The following is an 18,894-nucleotide window of genomic DNA, read 5'->3' on the forward strand; positions in this document are numbered from 1 at the left end:
AGTTCAGTTGGGAAATTGATGTTTTAATTTTGTTGGCTTTAAATCTTAAACACAACATATCTCCTTATATATAGGAGGTCTTTGATTTATTTCATCAGCATTTTGAAGTTTTCAACACCCTAAAGATTATTTTTAAAGATTTATACATAAATACATACATAAGATTTATAGATACATTTTTTTTGGTAAAAGGGAGAGAGTGAGCCTCAGTTTACAGAGTTGGTAAAAAGACAGATCTGAGTTCCATTCAGATATGTTTACTTCATATTAAAGTATTCTGGAACATATTTTTTAAATGCCATGATCTTTTCTACTGTAACTGGTTAACTCTAAAGATATATTTTTTTATTCATGATTTATATATCTCTAGCTCTTTATTTCACAGGATTTACCATATTGTAGTATAATAAGTATTCTGTTTACTTTTTAGTTTCTCCAACTAAATGGTGTAAGTTTTTAACATCATTAGTACAATGCCTTTGCACTTAAGCTCTCTGTAAATATTTGTGAATGAATGAATGAACACACACACACACACACACACACACACACTGCTAATGTTTAAAGCTAATGAGCCCTGGCCGGTTTGGCTCAGCAGTTAGAGCGGATTGGAGTGTCGGCCTGCGGACCAGAGAGTCCCGGGTTCGGTTCCTGCTAGGGGCACATACCAAAAAAAAAAAGTTTAAAGCTAATGAATTTGTTTACTTTTGGAATGAGTTTTTGAGATTCCAAAGTATGGATAATGGTCAAATGTCTTTTCTGAGTAGTGCCTTATGCTTTCAAACACCCTGCACTGGCCAGATGTCTCAGTTGGTTGGAATGTTGTTCCATACACCACAAGGTTGAGAGTTCAATTCTCAGTCAGGGCACATACCTAGGTTGCAGGTTTGATCGCCAGTCAGGATGCATACAGGAGGCAACCGATTGATGTTTCTCACATTTGGCCCAGACTTCTTGTATCACATGGAGCACACTTTGCAAATAGTAGGGCCAAGCTTACCTTTTCTCCTTTGAGTTTTATTAAACAAAAATACCCTGAGCCTTTACTGTTTCAATGTAGATTTAAGCACCAGGAGAACAGTTATTTTTGAAAGCCACAATGCTTTATTTCCAGATCCATAGTGTGTTTGTGTGTGTGTGTGTGTGTGTGTGTGTATACCTGTACAAACAGATATATGTTGTGATAGTCCATGATAAATTAATAAAGTTTATAGGAATAATGGCTTTTTCTGGTATTCTTAACACCAACATAGAAAGAATGTAAATTGTTTAGTACTCTGTTTTAGGCATTATGGGGAGTAAGGCAGGGGGCTGCTATATAAAATAATCCTTATTCCTCTCTGAGAGAGAACAACATATAATAAACTGGGTCTGTTCTAGAGATACATACCTTACATTATTATTGGGAGCATTAAATGAGTGAATACATTATAAATCACTTGACCCAGTGCCTAAAACATAGTACATTTTTTCCTTATTTTTTTTCCCATCACCATTTATTCCCCCTGTAACCTTCTTCCGCCTTCACCCACTCCCTTCCACCCACCCCTAGCAATCACCACACTGTTGTCTGTATCCATAAGAGATCTTTCTCTTTTGTTTTTTGCTCAATCCCCCCACTTCCCCAGTTCCCCCCATCCCCCTACCCACTCCAGAGCTGTCTGCCTGCTCTCTATGAGTCTGTCTCTATTTTGCTTGTGAGTTCAGTTTGTTCATTAAATTCTCTATATAAGTGAAATTATGTGGTACTTGTCTTTCTCCTACTGGCTTATTTCACTTAATATAATGTTCTTTAGGTTCATCCAGTGGGTAAAATTTTCTTCCTTTTTACAGCCGAGTAGTATTCCATTGTGTAAATGTACCATAGCTGTTGCTACTCATTTACTGATGGACACTTGGGCTGCTTCCAAATCTTGGCTTTTGTAAATAACACCAAAATGAACATAGGGGTGCATATATTCTTTCAAAATAGTGTTTCGGATTTCTTTGGATTAATTCTCAGAAGTAGAATTGCTTGGTCATAAGGCAGTTCCATTTATAATTTTTTGAGGAATATAATAATTATTCTTAAGCTTTTTTTATTTGTCTCTCTTATTCCCATTCTTTCCTGCGTTTTATCGAACATTTCTGACCCCTTTCTGTAAGTTCTTGGTCTTTAAGTCTCCTTTCTTCCTGCCTAACCTTTTTTTCATTATTCCCAAGGTCAATATCACCACCTTCTACTAAAACCCAGTGCCGTATAATTCTATAATATCTCTTAACCTCTCTTTGGGAAAAAGATTCAGCTACAATGTTAGGAGCTGTAAAGTGTGTTACTCTTGTGAAATACAGTTAAGCAAGGCCTAGGAGTGGAATAAGTCATCAGATAAGAAATTGTGTTATTGTGATAATCCAGGTAAAGACACCTGAACAAGGATGTTGTTGGAATAAAGATGGGGATGAATGCAATAAATATTTGGGAGTAATCAGTGGAACTTTGCTATTGATTGTATATGACCAGGAAAAGAATTGAAGACCCTGAGATTTCTAGCTTCGGAGTCATGCTCAGTTGTTAATAATTAACATAGAGATACATTAGTGGGTGGAAAGAAATGAGCTGAGTTTTGGACAGATGAATTTAGGTTGCTGGCATGGCATTTTAAGGCTGTTAGGTTCCAGTCTCAACTACCTCCTCCTCCCATACCCTTCACTCACTCCCCTTTAGGCAAAGTAATTGCTTTTTTGATCCTCATTATCAACAGTAGAGATTGAAATGTGTGGTGAGCAATTTCTTGTTTCCTACCCAGATTTACATTATCCTCCTCTTTTGTATCCTTTCCTCCAGTGAAAAAGATTACAGAACATTTATCACCATCACTACTACTGCCCCACCCCACTCTGGCATATTGATAGATAGCTTTTATATTTTTATATGACATAAATGAAGTAACTTGGCAGAACTCTATGAAAGCAAACAAAACTTAATGAAGTGTTTGTGCTTAAAATATTAATCAATCAATGAGTAAGGAACACCTCATTCATCTAGTATCATTAGGTAATCAATATTCTACATAAGGTAATTGAACATCCCAAAATCTATTTCTTTATACATTTTATAGAGAGATTTTTATATTTATATATACTATATGGATTTTTTTTTAAGTTTATTGATTTTTAGAGAGAGACTGAGAGAAACATCAATATGAGAGCATAACATCAATCTGTGGACTGCCTACTGCATGCTCCCTACAGGGATCAAGTTCACAACCCCCAGCTGCTCCCTTGACCAGAATTAAACTGGCAACCCTTTGATGCATGGGACGATGCCCAACCAACTGAGCCACACAACAGCCAGGGCAATTTTAAAACTAGATTTTATTTTATTTTATCTATCTCTCTATCATCCATCTATCTATGTATCTATCTATGTATCTCCATCCATCCATCCAAATCTGCTTTTATTGACTTCTAAAATGGGGAACATTCCCCCTGCCCCATACGTAACTCTTTCTGAAAGGTAGAAATGGCTCTTTGTTTCAGAGCTTCAAATGAGAGTCAGGAGCCCCAGGTTCTAGTTCAAGGTCTAACAGAAAATTCCTGTATGAGATATTTTGTTTCTTTACTTCTGGATCCATGGAATCTAGAATAGTGCCTGGCGTGTAGTAGGTGCTTAGCAAGTATTTGTGGAATGAATCATTATTTTATACTTACTTTAGTACTCCTTTCCTGATATATTACTTGGAACTTATTACTGCCTAATAAATAAGCTTCTGAGTTTTTAATATAATAGGAATATCTAGGTTCTGATTGAGGTGAACTGTTAAGCTTAATTTATGTCTGTGTTAGCTGCTTAGTAGAATTTTTGGCCTTGGTGTATTTTTTGCTACTTAAAGTTGACAAACAAATGATATTCTAATACTTGATTTATTGAGAAGGATTTATTGCATATATTCTGTATACCTATATTATATTTAGGCAGTGTTTTCTATACCCTAGATGAAAAGACAGAGAAGTAGAACTGTAAGAGAATAATTAAATGTTGGATCATGAAGCCTTGACCCAGGGGTGCATTAGGAGTTCTAGGAATAGAGAGATCCAGAGGGGCTGACGCATTAGAAAAAGGATTCAAGAAGGAGATGAAACTTGATTCGGTTTTGAAGAGGTAGTTAACATTATGATAAGCATCAAAATGGAGAAATTACATTCTAAGCAAGGGCATTAGCATAGTTAGGAAAGAAGGCGTCATAGAACATGTTCAGACAAGCTTGACTGGATTCTTATGGGTGAAACCGATAGTGGGAAATAAAAGTAAATGGATTTAATAGTTTTACTCTTGTCTCCATGACCCCTGAAGGGGTCTGAGGACAGAATTTAGAGGACTCCACACAATTAGATGAGGGGAAAAAAAATCATGTCTTTATATTTTCACTAACAGTACTTCAACTGAAATTTAGCACTCTTTCTATTGTGATTTTAAGCAATAAACCACAGAAGTAGTGCCTGTGGTTTTATTACTAATAGAAAAAGGACTGATATTTTTGTATTAATTTACAGTTGTGGGTATCTCTGAGTATAATTTGTTAGTATTTCAAAATTATGGTTGTTGTTAGACCCCTGCTAGATTTTACTGTGTTTAGTGTTAATAAAGAAGCACATATATTCTTTTTCCCTCCAGACACCTTAAATTAATTAATTTAAAAACGGGCGGGGGGAGTACTGGCACATGCTACAATATAGACGAACTGTGAAAACATTAGGCTAAGTGAAAGAAACCAGTCTCCAAAGATCACATATGTGGTATGCTTTCATTTATACAAAATGTTGAAAATCGACAGATCTACAGTGACGTAAAGTGGACTAGTGGTTGCCTAGAGCTAGCAGGAAATGGGTAGTCACTGCCAATAGGTCCAGGACTTCTTTTGGGGATGATAATGATGTTCTAAAATTTATACAATGGTGCAGGTGATGGTTGCACTACCATGAATATACAAAAACTTTGAATTGTACAGTTGAAATCAATGAACTGTATGGTGTGTGAATTGTATCTCAATAAAGGTGTTGAAAAATTGGGGGACGGGGGAAAGAAGCATATATATTCATATATCACAAATAGGATTTTCAAAATACCTGGGCCCTGGCTGAGTTATTCAGTTCGTTGGATTGTTGTCCCAGTTGCCAGGGTTGTATGAGTTCGATACCTAGTCAGGGCACCTACAAGAATCAACTAATGAATGAATGAATGAATGAGTGGAACAACAAATCAATGCCTCAAATAAATAGAAAATACCTTTAAAAAAACATTTGGTAACTGTTTCTATATAACTGGTTTTCTTTGTAATTATGTATGCATTTAAAATCATTCATATTTTTAGAAATTAAGTATTTCACTAAAATTGTCTTTCTTTGTAATCCTGTATACTCACTGTATATTATACATTTAAAACCATTCTGAGTGGGAATCTGTAGCTTTCTTCAGACTGCCTAAAGGGTCCATGACACCAGATCTAGTGGAACCAAATTGGAGAGTGATAAGCAGGGGAGAAGCCTAGTAAGAAAAAGTATCAGAAAAAAAAGTAATAGGGTACCTAAATTAGGTTTCTTGGAAAACTACTGCACAGGTTCACAATACCTTATCCAAAACACAGAATTCAAAATTTTTGAATTTTAGAAAGCTACCATGGTATATATATTATATATTACATAACACCCTCAGCAAGGTCTGAGGCATCACGTAGTAATTAAACACTAATCTTTCTGCAGTGAAACATGGAAATAGTCACAGTAAGTAGATCAAATATGGCCTTTAAATAGCCTTATATCAGTTCAAAGCAGATTTTTGCCACTACCAGTTAAGTTTTGACATGAAGTTTCATGAAAAAAATCTTTTCACTACTTTTTAGATCTCAGTACTGGGCAAGTATTTGTAGACTGTATTGACTGTAACATCCAGTGAGGAGAGTCTTAGGAATTGTGTCTTAAGGAGTGATAATTATTAAATGGATGAGATATAAAGAAGTCGAAGCCACAGCAATCAGACATGAAGAAAAAATAAAAAGGATCCAAATTGGAAACGAGGAAATGAAACTGTCATTATTTGCAGATGACATGATATTATACATAGAAAACCCTAAAGACTCCATCAAAAATCTACTAAATTTAATAAATGAATTTGGCAAAGTAGCAGGATACAAAATTAACGTCAAGAAATCGATGGCATTCGTATACACCAATGATGAACTCACAGAAAGAGAAACTGAAAAAAACAATCCCATTTACCATTGCGGCAAAAAAATTAAGATTTTAAGGAATAAACTTAACCAAAGAAGTAAAGGACTTATTTGCAGAAAACTACAGGACATTGTAAAAAGAAATAGAGGAAGATATAAAAAAGTGGAAGCACATATCTTGTTCATGGATTGGAAAATTAACATAATTAAAATGTCCGTACTACCCAAAGCAATCTATAGATTCAATGCAATCCCCATCAAAATACCAATGACATATTTCACAGAACTAGAACAAATACTTCAAAAGTTCATATGGAACCAAAAAAGTTCGAATAGCCACAGCAATTTTGAAAAAGAAGGACAAAGTAGGTGGGATCACAATACTAGATATCAAGTTATACTACAAAGCCACTGTAATCAAAACAGCCTGGTACTGGCACAAGAACAGGCATATAGACCAGTGGAACAGAACTGAGAACCCAGAAATGGACCCAAAGCAATATGCTCAATTAATATCTGACAAAGGTGGCAAGAACATACAATGGAGTAAAGACAGCCTCTTTAATAAATGGTGTTGGGAAAATTGGACAGCTACATGCAAAAAAATGAAACTAGACCATCAACTTACACCATACACAAAAATAAACTAAAAATGGATAAAAGACTTAAATGTGACCCGTGAATCCATAAAAATTCCAGAAGAAAATGTAGGCGACAAAATTTCGGACATCATACGCAGCAGAATTTTCACTGATATATCACCTAAGGCAACAGAAACAAAGGAAAAAATGAACACATGGGACTACATCAAACTAAAAAGCTTGTGCACAGCAAAAGAAACAACCATCAAAATGGAAAGGCAACCCACTGTATGGGAGAACATCATTGCCAGTGATACATAAGATAAGGGGTTAATTTCCAAAATATATAGAGTGCTCAGACAACTCAACAAAAGGAAGACAAAGAACCCAATTAAAAAATGGGCAGAGGAGCTGAATAGACTTCTCTCCAAACAGGACATACAAATGGCCAAGAGACATATGAAGAAATGCTCAACATCACTAATCATCAGAGAGATACAAATTAAAACAACAATGAGGTATCACCTCACACCTGTCAGAATGGCCACCATCAACAAATCATCAAACAACAAGTGTTGGCGAGGGTGTGGAGAAAAGGGGACTCTAGTACACTGCTGGTGGGAATGCAGACTGGTGCAGCCACTATGGAAAACAATATGGTGTTACCTCAAAAATTAAAAATTGAACTTCTATTTGACCCAGTGATCCCGCTTCTAGGAATATACCCTAAGAAGCCTGAAATACCAGTCAGGAAGAATATATGTATCCCCACGTTCATAGCAGCACTATTTACAATAGCTAAGATCGGGAAACAACCCAAGTGTCCATCAGTAGACGAATGGATAAAAAAGCTGTGGTACATATACACAATGGAGTACTATGCAGCTGTAAGAAAGAAAGATCTCTTATCCTTTGAGACGACATGGAGGGACCTGGAAAGTATTATCCTAAGTGAAATAAGCCAAGCAGAAAAAGACAAATACCACATGATCTCACTTATATACAGAATATAATGAACACAACAGTCTGAGGAATGCGGTATACCCAGAAACATGGAAGTAGGGCACAGATGACATCCCTCAGAAGGAGGGGGTGGGGGGGTTGGGAAGAGATAAACCACAGAACTTATATGCATGTATGTATAACCAATGGACATATACAACAAAGCCGGGGACCGGGCGGGGGTGATGGGGAGGGAGGGTGCCAATGGGGTAAAAAAGGAGAAACATCTATAACAAAAAAATAAATAAATAAAATAAAAATAAAAATGAAAAAAAAAAAGTCGAGAAAGGTTTTAAAGAAAAGCAAGAGAAGAGCTTAGGTAATTTCAGTTTTCAGACTAAAAATAGAATTACTACTGATAAAAAAGAAGTTGAAGAGGGACTAGTTTACAAGAATAAGTTTAAACTTGCTTCACATGAGATTCCCTTTTGTTTTTCATGTATTACATATCATGAGTAAATGAACTTAAAAGTTCAGATGTATTGGAGTATAAAATTTTCTTTTAAAATAAGCTCTTAAGGGGTTAATTTTCAAAATATATAGAGTACTCATACAACTCAACAGAAGAGAAGACAACCTAATTAAAAAATGGGGAGAGGACCTAAAGAGATACCTTTCCAAACTAGACATACAAATGGCCAAGAGACATACGAAAAAATGTTCAGCGTCACTAATCGTCAGAGAGATGCAAATTAAAACAACTATGAGGTATCACCTCACACCTGCCAGAATGGCCGCCATCAACAAATCATCAAACAAGTGTTGGCGAGGGTGTGGAGAAAAGGGGGCTCTAGTACACTGCTGGTGGGAATGCAGACTGGTGCAGCCACTATGGAAAACAGTATGGTGTTACCTCAGAAAATTAAAAATTGAACTTCCATTTGACCCAGTGAGCCCACTTTCAGTAATATACCCTTAGAAGCCTGAAACACCGATCGGAAAGAATATAAGTACCCCTATGTTTATAGCAGCACTATTTACAATAGCTAAGATCTGGAAACAGCCCAAGTGTCCATCAAGAGATGAGTGGATAAGAAAGCAGTGGTACGCCCTGGCCGGTTTGGCTCAGTGGTTAGAGCGTCGGCCTGCGGTCCCGAGAGACCCGGGTTCGGTTCCCGCTAAGGGCGCGTGCTTCGGTTGCAGTTTGTCCCCGGCCCTGGTTGGTCGTGCGGGTGGCAGCCACTCGATGTGTCCTTCACATCGATGTTTCTCTCTCTCTCTCTCTCTCTCTCTCTCTCTCTCTCTCTCTCTCTCTCTCTCTCTCTCTCCCCCGCTCTATCTGAACAAAAAATGGAAAAATGTCCTCGGGCGAGGATAAAAAAAAAGAAAGAAAGAAAGCAGTGGTACATATACTCAATGGAATACTATACAGCTGTAAGAAAGAAAGATCTCTCATCCTTTGAGACAACATGGAGGGACCAGGAGAGTATTATCCTAAGCGAAAGAAGCCAATCAGAAAAAGACAAATATCATGTGATCTCACTTATTTGTGAAATATAATGAACAAAACAATCTGATGAACAAAATAGACCCAAAGACTTAGAAGTAGGGTACAGACTGACAAACCTCAGAAGAAGGGGACAGGAGAGAGGGAAGAGATAAACCACAGAATTTATATGCATGTATGAGTAACCATGAACATAGACAACAATGCTGGGGACCCGGGGGTGGGGGAAGGATAGGGAGGAGGGTGTCAATTGGGAAAAAAAGAGAAACATCTGTAACAAAAATTAATTAAAAATGAATAATAAAATAAAATAAGCTTTTAATTTTGAAAGCCTTCAGACTTGTAGGTTGGGAATGGTTGGAAAGGTATACCTAGATAACTAAGAATTGGAGCCCTGCTCACCTGGAAAATAGACGGAAAGGAGTGGAGTGAGGTACTTGTCCCCTAACAGTATTCTTTTCTGTATGGTTGAATCATTAATATGGCTATATTTATAATGATATGAACATATTCAAAAGGAGTAGTTGTTGCAGCGGCAGTGGTAGCTGACATGTTTTGAATGTTTACCATGTGCCAGACACTGATCTAAATACTTTACAGCAGTTTATAGTAATACCTGTTTCTGCCTTTTAAATTGCGGCATGATATCAACCTAGAGCATAGCATGGGTAGTGATATAATTTTTAATTCCCAGTTCGCTTTAATCTGAAATTTAGATAGTTCATGAATATACAGAATTGAGTAGGTTTTATTTGTATTGCCGTTCTGTGACTTTAAAAATATTATAAATGGACTCAATACGTTAATACTATATTATAAATAAAATCTCTTAGAAATAGGGACAAGTCTTTAACAAAAATGAAATAAGGTTCAGTAATTAAACTTTAAATTAGTTTAATTATTTTCTTTCACTGTGTATAAATATATGCATTTATTTTGTGATTCATAAGTTTAAAGGCAAATTTTGTCAAACTTATTCAAATTATGCTACAATTTGTATGATTTGAACTTTGTTTTTCATTAAATAAGAATGTTGGGCTAGATATTCTATAAAGCTTTCATTATGAAATTCTACAATTTTGAATGTTTAAGTTCATAGAGTAGAATAGAAAACGTAAACTACAATTCAAAGGAGATTCTCCTTAGATTATGCTCTTAAGTGTAGATGAGATGCCAGAGGAAGGAAGGTAGAGAATGAAAGCCATAACTTTGCACCTATATTCTTTTTATAAATGTTAAAAACAAACATAGAAATAAGGATCCTAGGAAACTAGAACATATAGTGATGACCAGGAAAGTTTTCAAGTAGAGAATGATCACTAATCATTCAAGTTAGTAATCAGTCAATCATGTTAATACAGTTCAGAAGAAGGAACTTTGGACCTGGAGTTAGAAAGCCATGAATGCATTTCTGGCCCTAACTCTGCTGTTGGAGTTTTGATAATCAGTAAATTACTTAAATATTCTGAACCTTGCAAAGTGAGAGTAATAACTACCTAGCCTTTCTCAGTGGTTTTCATAAGGATCAAATGATATGGTGATTTAGAAGTGCCTGATAAAACTTAAAAATATTTTTGAACTTAAGTTATTCCAAAAACGTGGATGAGGATCCTTAAGAGGTTGGATTTGGTGATTTGAATAAACTAGTATCAAGGAAGGAAACTTGAAGGCAGTTTAAAACAAAGTTGAGGCCGTCGTATAAGTATTCAGTAGATAATTTTGGCAAGGCATGAATGGTAAGAGATACATGGACTGACATAGCATATTCATATCTTACCTTGCTATTACAGTTTCTGTAATGCATGTTTGTTATTCTTACCTGAATTAAAAGTAGGTATAGGGCAGGAACTGCAGCTCATTCTCTGTTTTCTCAGTGCCCTGAAAAAAGTACAGTTTTAATAAATAGCTTTGTGAATCAATACTTGCCAAATAACACATAATTGGTAAGGAAAATTTTTGTGGTACAAGTGTGTACATGGATGTATGTTTAAGGTGGTGAAGTCTTAAACGTGTTCATAGGTTGAAGGGAGAGATTGAAGAAAAAGGGGGTTGGTTTCATCAAGGAAATATGAAGGAAAGGATAAGATCTGGAACCACAAATGAAAAAGCACCAGACCCATTAGGTTTTACTTTTGAATTGCTTAAAACATCAAGCATCAGCCCTGGCTGGTTTGGCTCAGTGGTTGGAGTGTCAACCGTAGGCCTGCGGTCCAGAGAGACCCAGGTTCGGTACCTGCTAAGGGCACGTACCTCGGTTGCGGTTTATCCCAGGCCCTGGTTGGCCATGCGGGTGGCACCCACTCGATATCTCCCTTTCATGTCAATGTTTCTCTCTCTCTCCCTCCCTCCCTGTTTCTCCACCTCCTACTCTATGTGAACAAAAAATGTCTCTCTCTCTCCCTCCTTCCCTCTCTGTTTCTCCCCCTCCTACTCTATCTGAACAAACAATGGAAAGATGTCCTCAGGTGAGGATAAAAAAAAACAAACAAACAAAAAAAAACATCAAGCATCAGATAACTGTTTTAGAATAGAGAGGGGGAAAAAGGTAAGCTTCCCAGTTCTTTTTATAAAACATCACATAACATGATAAAATATAAGTGTAAAAGACTACACACAGATCTCACAAAAGTTGTTGCATAAAACTATCAAATGGAATCTAGCATTACATTAACAGAATAATGCTCTAATCGGATTCACCCTAGGAATATAATGATAAATCAAATTAATTCACATTAGTAGGTGAGAGGGGTGGTGTGACTAAGGGATAAAAAAGCTGGGGAAGGGGTCAACATTTATTTCTGATAAGAATCCTTAGTGAAATAAAGGATTAGAATAAATTAGTATACCTAAGGTTTTATATATCTCAAACCAGAAGTCAGCATTTTTAATGGTAGAATACTAGAATTCCTATTTTATTATTTAGTGAAATGCAAAATTTCTTTTAAAAAGCCATGAATCAAAAAGGGTGTGGCCAGCATTACTATTACATAACATTGTCTTGGGAACGCTGGCCAGTGTAATTAAACGACAAAAAAAAATAGGTGTAATTATTTGAAAAGAAAGAGAGGCAAATTCATTATTTATAGATGACATTGTATATGTGGAAAAGCCAAAAGAATCAACTGAAATATTACTATGAGTAATAAGATTTCAGTATGATAGCTAGTTAATCTAAAGTGGGGCAAGGGTTTTTTTTGTTGTTGTTATTGTTTTGTTGTTGTTTTTATGTCCTTTAAACTGAAAGCCTATTCATATGGGTTAATGAATGGGAATCCTCATTCTTAAAATACTTTTTTTTTTCCTTCTGGGGAATGCACCCGCTTATTTAATCTTATCTCTAAGTAAATTATAGTCTTTTTTGAATAGACATTTTTCATGTAACTTTTAAAAACTACTTTAAAATAAAGTTGCAACAGCAAATACATTTAGAATGACTTTAAGGGAAACAAATTTTTTTTTAATTCCTGTGGCTGTGATACTTGCTCTATTGCTTGGTAATGCCAGGGAAGGTGTAATCTGATCTTTGAGCCATATTTGGTAAATAATAATTTTGTGTGGAACCCACTGTTCTATCAGTACGAGGAAAATTATTGCACAAGTGTAAAGCTTTTCTTTGCCCTTAAAGCATTTCCTGACTTAAAGACCTAAGTTGTATCATATATTGATTCTTTTGTTTTTTAAAAAGCACTATATTCCAGATCTGTAACCATACCAATGTGTGTTGACAAAAGTATTTTCTACTTTACTTGGAGGAGAATTACGTCTTTTTGTTTGCCACTAATTCTCTTTATATCCTAAATGTAAAATTCTTATATTTTTATTAATCATTAGCTCTCACACATTTACCTTGTAGTTGTTTTGCAATCAATGATGAAAAATTGGTTATATTTCTTAGGATGTGATGCAGAAGAGTTATTTAAAACTAAAATGTGTTACACAGCTGTTGCTTTAGCATTTATGAAAAAGAAAATTTAAGTATACTTATGTTTAGGAAAAACGTATGTTTCATTCTTTAGTAATGCAGAAAGTGTATTGAATACCAACTGTGTGCCAGGTTTTTAAGTCTTGATATCCTTTAGCTAATTCTCATGACCATCCAGTGATGTGGGCAGTGCTGTCCTGTTTAACAGACAGGAAACTTCTGCAGAAAGTTTTAGTCCAAGGCCATACTGAAACCAGATTTGTACCTAGATCTGTCTCTCCCACATTTTTTTTTTCACCAACAATATGCCATCACAAAGGATGGAAATTTTGCATTTTTGTTAAAAACTACTTTTATTCTATTTTGCTTTGCTGTGTTGCTAGTTACTAAAAATGCAGAAAGTTATTTGATTCCTTGTCTTCACTTTTTTTTTTTTTTTTGGCCCAGTTACAATTTTCTTTTTTTTAAATCCTCACCTGAGGATATTTTTCCATTTATCTTCAGGTAGAGTGGGAGGAAGAGAAAAGGAGAGAGAGAGGAACATCAACGTGAGAGGGACACATCAACTGGTTGCCTCCCGAATGACCCTGACCAGGGCTGGGGGCAAACCGCAACTGAAGTAGGTACCCTTGACCGGAATCGAACCCACGACTCATTGTTCTGTGGGCTGATGCTCTAATCACTGAGCCAAACCTGCCAGGGCAGTCCAGTTACAATTTTCACAATCAGCCATCATTTGGCAGCAGCAGAGAATTCAATTTATTTTGACTGCTGTGAGATTGGTTTCTTGGAGAAACTCCTTAGGATGCTAGCTTGCCAAGTATAAGGACATTGTTTCCAGGCCTTAGTGATCTAATTAGCACAACAGTCTACCACTGTTAATATCCTACCATTTCTGTAACTTTTATAGTTGTAAGGTTGGGTTTTTTGTTTGTTTGTTTTTAATATGGACCTAACAAAAAAAATTTTTTTTTTTTAATCATTGAATCTATTTTGGTAATGGAAAAAGAATTTCCATTGTGGTTAAGAACCACAGCTTATGAGCTGTTCTTTGTCCCCTCTTTAAGAATTACCAAGTATTTTTTTAAATTGGAACTTGAAATTCAATTCATTTCTTGAATGCATCTAAAGCATTTTTTAAAGAAACCTCTGAGAATTGATTTTAGGACATAGGGGGAACAGTTAGAAGACAGTAGTAAAGATAGCGAAAGAGAAAAGCAAACTGATCTGAAAATGAGGGCTTTGGAAAGGTTTACCATCGAAAATGGGTTTATTGTTATTCTCTTTCTGTTATACTCTGGTCTGATGTTGGACAGTCTGTTGCTAAAAGCCATTGGAGATTTCATAAAGGCTACTATTTCAATTTCTAGACTAGGGAGTCCAGAATAGAGTTGGGTAGGTTAAAATAATGACTTAACTAATGTAAATAGCATCTTCTGGTAACTTGTAATTTAAGAGACCCTCTTTCCACTTGGGAATATTTTATGTGAGAGACATTGGGGACTACCTCACTGCTGTTAGATCTCATAATGTTATCTGGTCAGGTTTCTTGTTCTGCCTACCTCTAGTTTACTCTAGTTTCTCTTCTGCTTTCAAGGCTCCAGACCCCGTTCCTGGACCTGCCCTGGAAAAGAAGTATCCAGTAGAGATGAGCTCACTGCAGTTACTTAATTAAAAATTTGTAAGCTGCAAAAATGGCAATGGGCCAACCAAGAACAGCTACAATTTGAATTTTTCTATTTCCAGGTATGCTAAAGTCAATGGCACCAGTCAAGCTTAGCCTATGTAACTGCCTTACAATGAAATCTATGATAACCAAAACTTTACATTCAAAATTTGTGGTCATCTTGCTTTAAAAGTATAGCAGCATCCCTAACATATAGGTAACTTGTAGCTAGTATTGACCTTAACATACCTTTTGCCTGAATATTTCTAATTTAACTTGTTTGCTAGTAGTAGCAAACTAATCCAGAAACAATTTAAGAAAAATAAATTTGAAATGCTATTGAGTTAAGCCCTATAAATGTACAAAAAGTAATCTGGTCTTCATTGAAAAGTAAACATTAGCCACAACAGAACTGTCTTCCTTTAAGAGGTTCACATATAGTACAAGTAATATAGAGAATTAAATAAGTGAAACAAATTCTCCATCCTGAGTTCCTAAACCATTACAAATGTCTTCACATAAAGAGTTAATATATTCTTCAGTAATTAGAAGTCATAAGTAAGATTTCTGGATACAACCAAAGAATGTATTATATAGACCAGTTACCTGGAGAATTTAATTACTTTAAATGTAAGTATATAAGTAATGTTTGCTATATTTTTACTTGATTACTCAAAAGAAACCAGACTAGGAAGTTATAAGTAGTTGGAATTATAACAACAAAATGTAACAACAAAACAAAAAACTGAGGTTTCCTGCTGCCTTAGATTTTAACCAAGAAAAATCTTATGAATAGTTTGAGGGTTGAGGTCAGTTAACTTTTAATGATATTTATTGCTTTTACCAATTTGTACAGATTTAGAAACAATCCATAAAAGGTGATTGAATTGCCCGGCCGGTGTGGCTCATTGATTGAGCATTGGCCCATGCACCACGAGGTCGCTGGTTCGCTTCCTGGTCAGGGCACATGCCCAAGTTGTGGGCCTGATCCCCAGTGGGGGGCATGCAGGAGGCAGCCAGTCAGTGTTCTCTATCATCGATATTTCTGTCTCTCCCTCCTTCTCTAAAATCAATAAAGAAAAAAATTATTTTTAAAAAGGTGATTTTATTTTTCTAAAAAAGATAACTATACATATCTTTTGATTTTAAAGTTTCATTCAGATAGGTTAGAGATTACCCAATATTGAACAAAGGAATTTTATATTCCAGTTGTGATTTTAAGAGATGATTCTAATATTCTAGCTTGTGCTTAATATTCCACCCTTCATTGTTAGTGCATAATGAATTTAATGTTAGTCAATCTAGTCAGCATTATGTCACTGATTATGTGCCACATCACTTGTGTGGCATTGAAAAATATTTATCTGAATGTTGAATTAGGACTGGAAAAGGAGCTACTACTAGAATTATAGGAGCATTCTCACTGTTAAGTGGATTAAAGGAGAAATTGCAGAGGGTATTGCATCTGAATTTCAGGTCTTATTAGTTATCATTGGGACTATTAGTAATGGTAAAAATCTTTCTATATTGAATGAAAATTGTGTTTAAAGCACTGTGCTAGGCACAGTAAGGATGTCAAAATGAATAAACCTTAATTTCAGTGAGCTTACTGACAAGTAATTTTTGGTTTTTAAGTATCATAATAGAGGTGCAAACCATATACTTGAAAGTATCACAGACAGAAGTGATTTGGTAGGGAAGGTAATGTTTCTACTGAAGAACAGATAGAATTCTTTAGAGGGAGTGGAAAGAGTATTTCTAAGTTATGGAAATGAAAGTAAGTAATATGTTCTAGAAATTGTGTGCCTAGAGAATAGTGGGGTGTAGGGGATGATATGATGGGAAATGGAGCTGTGCCATACATGCTTTCGAATGTCAAGTGAAGGAGTTCGATTTAATTCAGTAAATAATGGGATCCATTGAACATTTCTTAGCCCTGATGCACTTAAATCAGTGAGTCTTTTGAAAAGCTGAATGTGGCAGAGCAAGGCTTACTTGATAAAGTTAAAGATTAGGCAGTAGTAATACTTAATAAAGGACAACATTTATTATTATATGTCAGGCATTATGTATGAAGAGTTTTACATGCAATTTCTCATTTAATCCTTACTACAGGAATGTTGTGAAAAGTAACGAAAATGATACATGTTAATCATTTAGCACAGAACTAGTGATTATACTATAAGCTCAGAAAGCTGTTCTTATCCATATTTATATGTAATAAATTCCTATAAGAGTGTTGGGTTTATTGGGAGACTCTTAAGCTTAACATAGTGACAGTAAACTTTTTCTACCACCCCTTACTCTTTTTATCTTAAACATTTAAACCATCTCATTGGTGGGTGAGTACTACTTACTCGGTTGAGGGCTGCATATTAGTTCACATTGAGTTAGCCTTTGGGTAAAAAAAGAGAGAGAGACAGACAGACCTGGCCTTTTTTTTTTTTTTTTTTTAAACAGTGGATTATAAGATAGGAGACTAAGCATAGAGGTAGTCTTAGATAAATTAACTTAATTAAAATGTAACTGTAGATCTCATCTGTCAAGCATCCTGAAAATTGATCATTTTCTCACAGCTGTTAACTATATCAGTAATGGTTTCAACATAGATAACATAGTCCTTTAAGTATTTGAAAGTACATTTAGTTGGCTAAATACAGGAACTTTCAGATAACTCTGTAACTTTCAGATAACTCATTTCCACATATCAGAATACAAGTAATGTTATGTGGAAATAGGAAGGAAATAATTTTTATTTTATTTTTTTACATTTCCCCAGCTTTATTGAGCTATAACTGCTATCTGACATTGTGCAAGTTAAGGTGTACCACGTGTGAGTTGATATCCATATGTGTTGCAAAATGATGACCACCATAGCATTGCTAATACCTCTGCCATACGGCATAAACACCATTGCTTTTTCATGGTGAGAACGTTTAAGATCCACTGTCTTAGCGATTTTCAAGTATATTCTACAGTATTATTAACTATAATCACCATGCTGTACATTAGATCCCCAAAACTTATTTATCTTTTAACTGGAAGTTTTTACCTTTTGACCAACATCTCCCCATTTCTCCAGCCCCTAGTAACCACCATTTTAGTCTCTATTTCTATTAGATTGCCCTTTTATTTTATTTTATTTTTGTTACAGATCTTTCTCCTTTTTTACCCCATTGACACCTTCCTCCCCATCCCCCCCACCCCGTCCCCGGCTTTGTTGTCCATGTCCATTAGTTATGCTTACATGCATATAAGTTCTGTGATTTATCTCTTCCCTCTCCCCACCACCACCCTCTTCTGAGGGTGTAGGAAATAATTTTATAAGGACAATATTCTGCACTGATTATCTCAATTTTTAAGACTAATTATATAAGTAATACATGCATATACTTATAAATAAATGAAAACATAACAAAGATGACTAAACCTCCTTGGACCATCTTCCATCCATGCGTCCCTTTACCCAGCCTCCTCTTCAAAATAATTAGTGGCATCCTTTTAGAACCTTTCTTATACATTCATATAAAAATATCTGTTTAAAATTTATCTCTTTTGGGTGTCTTTTTTTTAATCTATTATACATAGCCTTTGCATCTTTTTTCATTAGGTAATATCTTATAGGTCTTTACATATTGCTTGGATCTTACTCTACTTTAAAAAAAAACAAAACAGTTGCATGCTATTCTTGGTCTTGCTGTACAATAATTTACTTATTCATTCCTCAATGGACATTCAGGTTGTTAATACACACTTAGGTGATCAACCTTGTGTGCCCCTCCTTGAACACATGCATAGATTAGATTTATATAGATAAAGAGGTAGAGCTCTGGTATTTTATTTCTAGTAACTAATTTCATTCAACCCATCTCACAACTGATTGCAGTAACAGTGAGTGGTGACACCGCAGTTGGGAACTACTGGGTTAGAATACTGATCTGCCACTGACTCAGTTGAAACTGGATATATTCTCTCCATGATTCTCTTCAGTTAAAAAAAAAAAAACATAGTATAACAGTTGTCTTCTTAGCTTTATATGTGGAGAGGATAAAATAAGATAACAGATGTGC

General features: G+C 35.4%; 1 protein-coding gene across 26 annotated transcripts in view; it reads left to right on the forward strand.

The window, feature by feature from the left end:
* The window catches only part of TAB2 (TGF-beta activated kinase 1 (MAP3K7) binding protein 2), an 81,415-nt gene that overhangs the window by 14,510 nt on the left and 48,011 nt on the right, over window positions 1-18,894 (forward strand). For 25 of the 26 annotated variants that reach the window (XM_036247801.1, XM_036247805.1, XM_036247813.1 and 22 more), the window contains exon 2: window positions 14,756-14,904. The gene's annotated coding sequence lies outside the window, so the exon portion shown is untranslated. Of the gene's footprint in view, window positions 1-14,755; window positions 14,905-17,603; window positions 17,751-18,894 lie in introns of all 26 variants that reach the window. The other variant, XM_036247810.1, reaches the window with a different exon arrangement.

This window comes from Molossus molossus, unplaced genomic scaffold (assembly GCF_014108415.1).
Source record: "Molossus molossus isolate mMolMol1 unplaced genomic scaffold, mMolMol1.p scaffold_m16_p_8, whole genome shotgun sequence".
Classification (NCBI taxonomy): domain Eukaryota; kingdom Metazoa; phylum Chordata; class Mammalia; order Chiroptera; family Molossidae; genus Molossus; species Molossus molossus.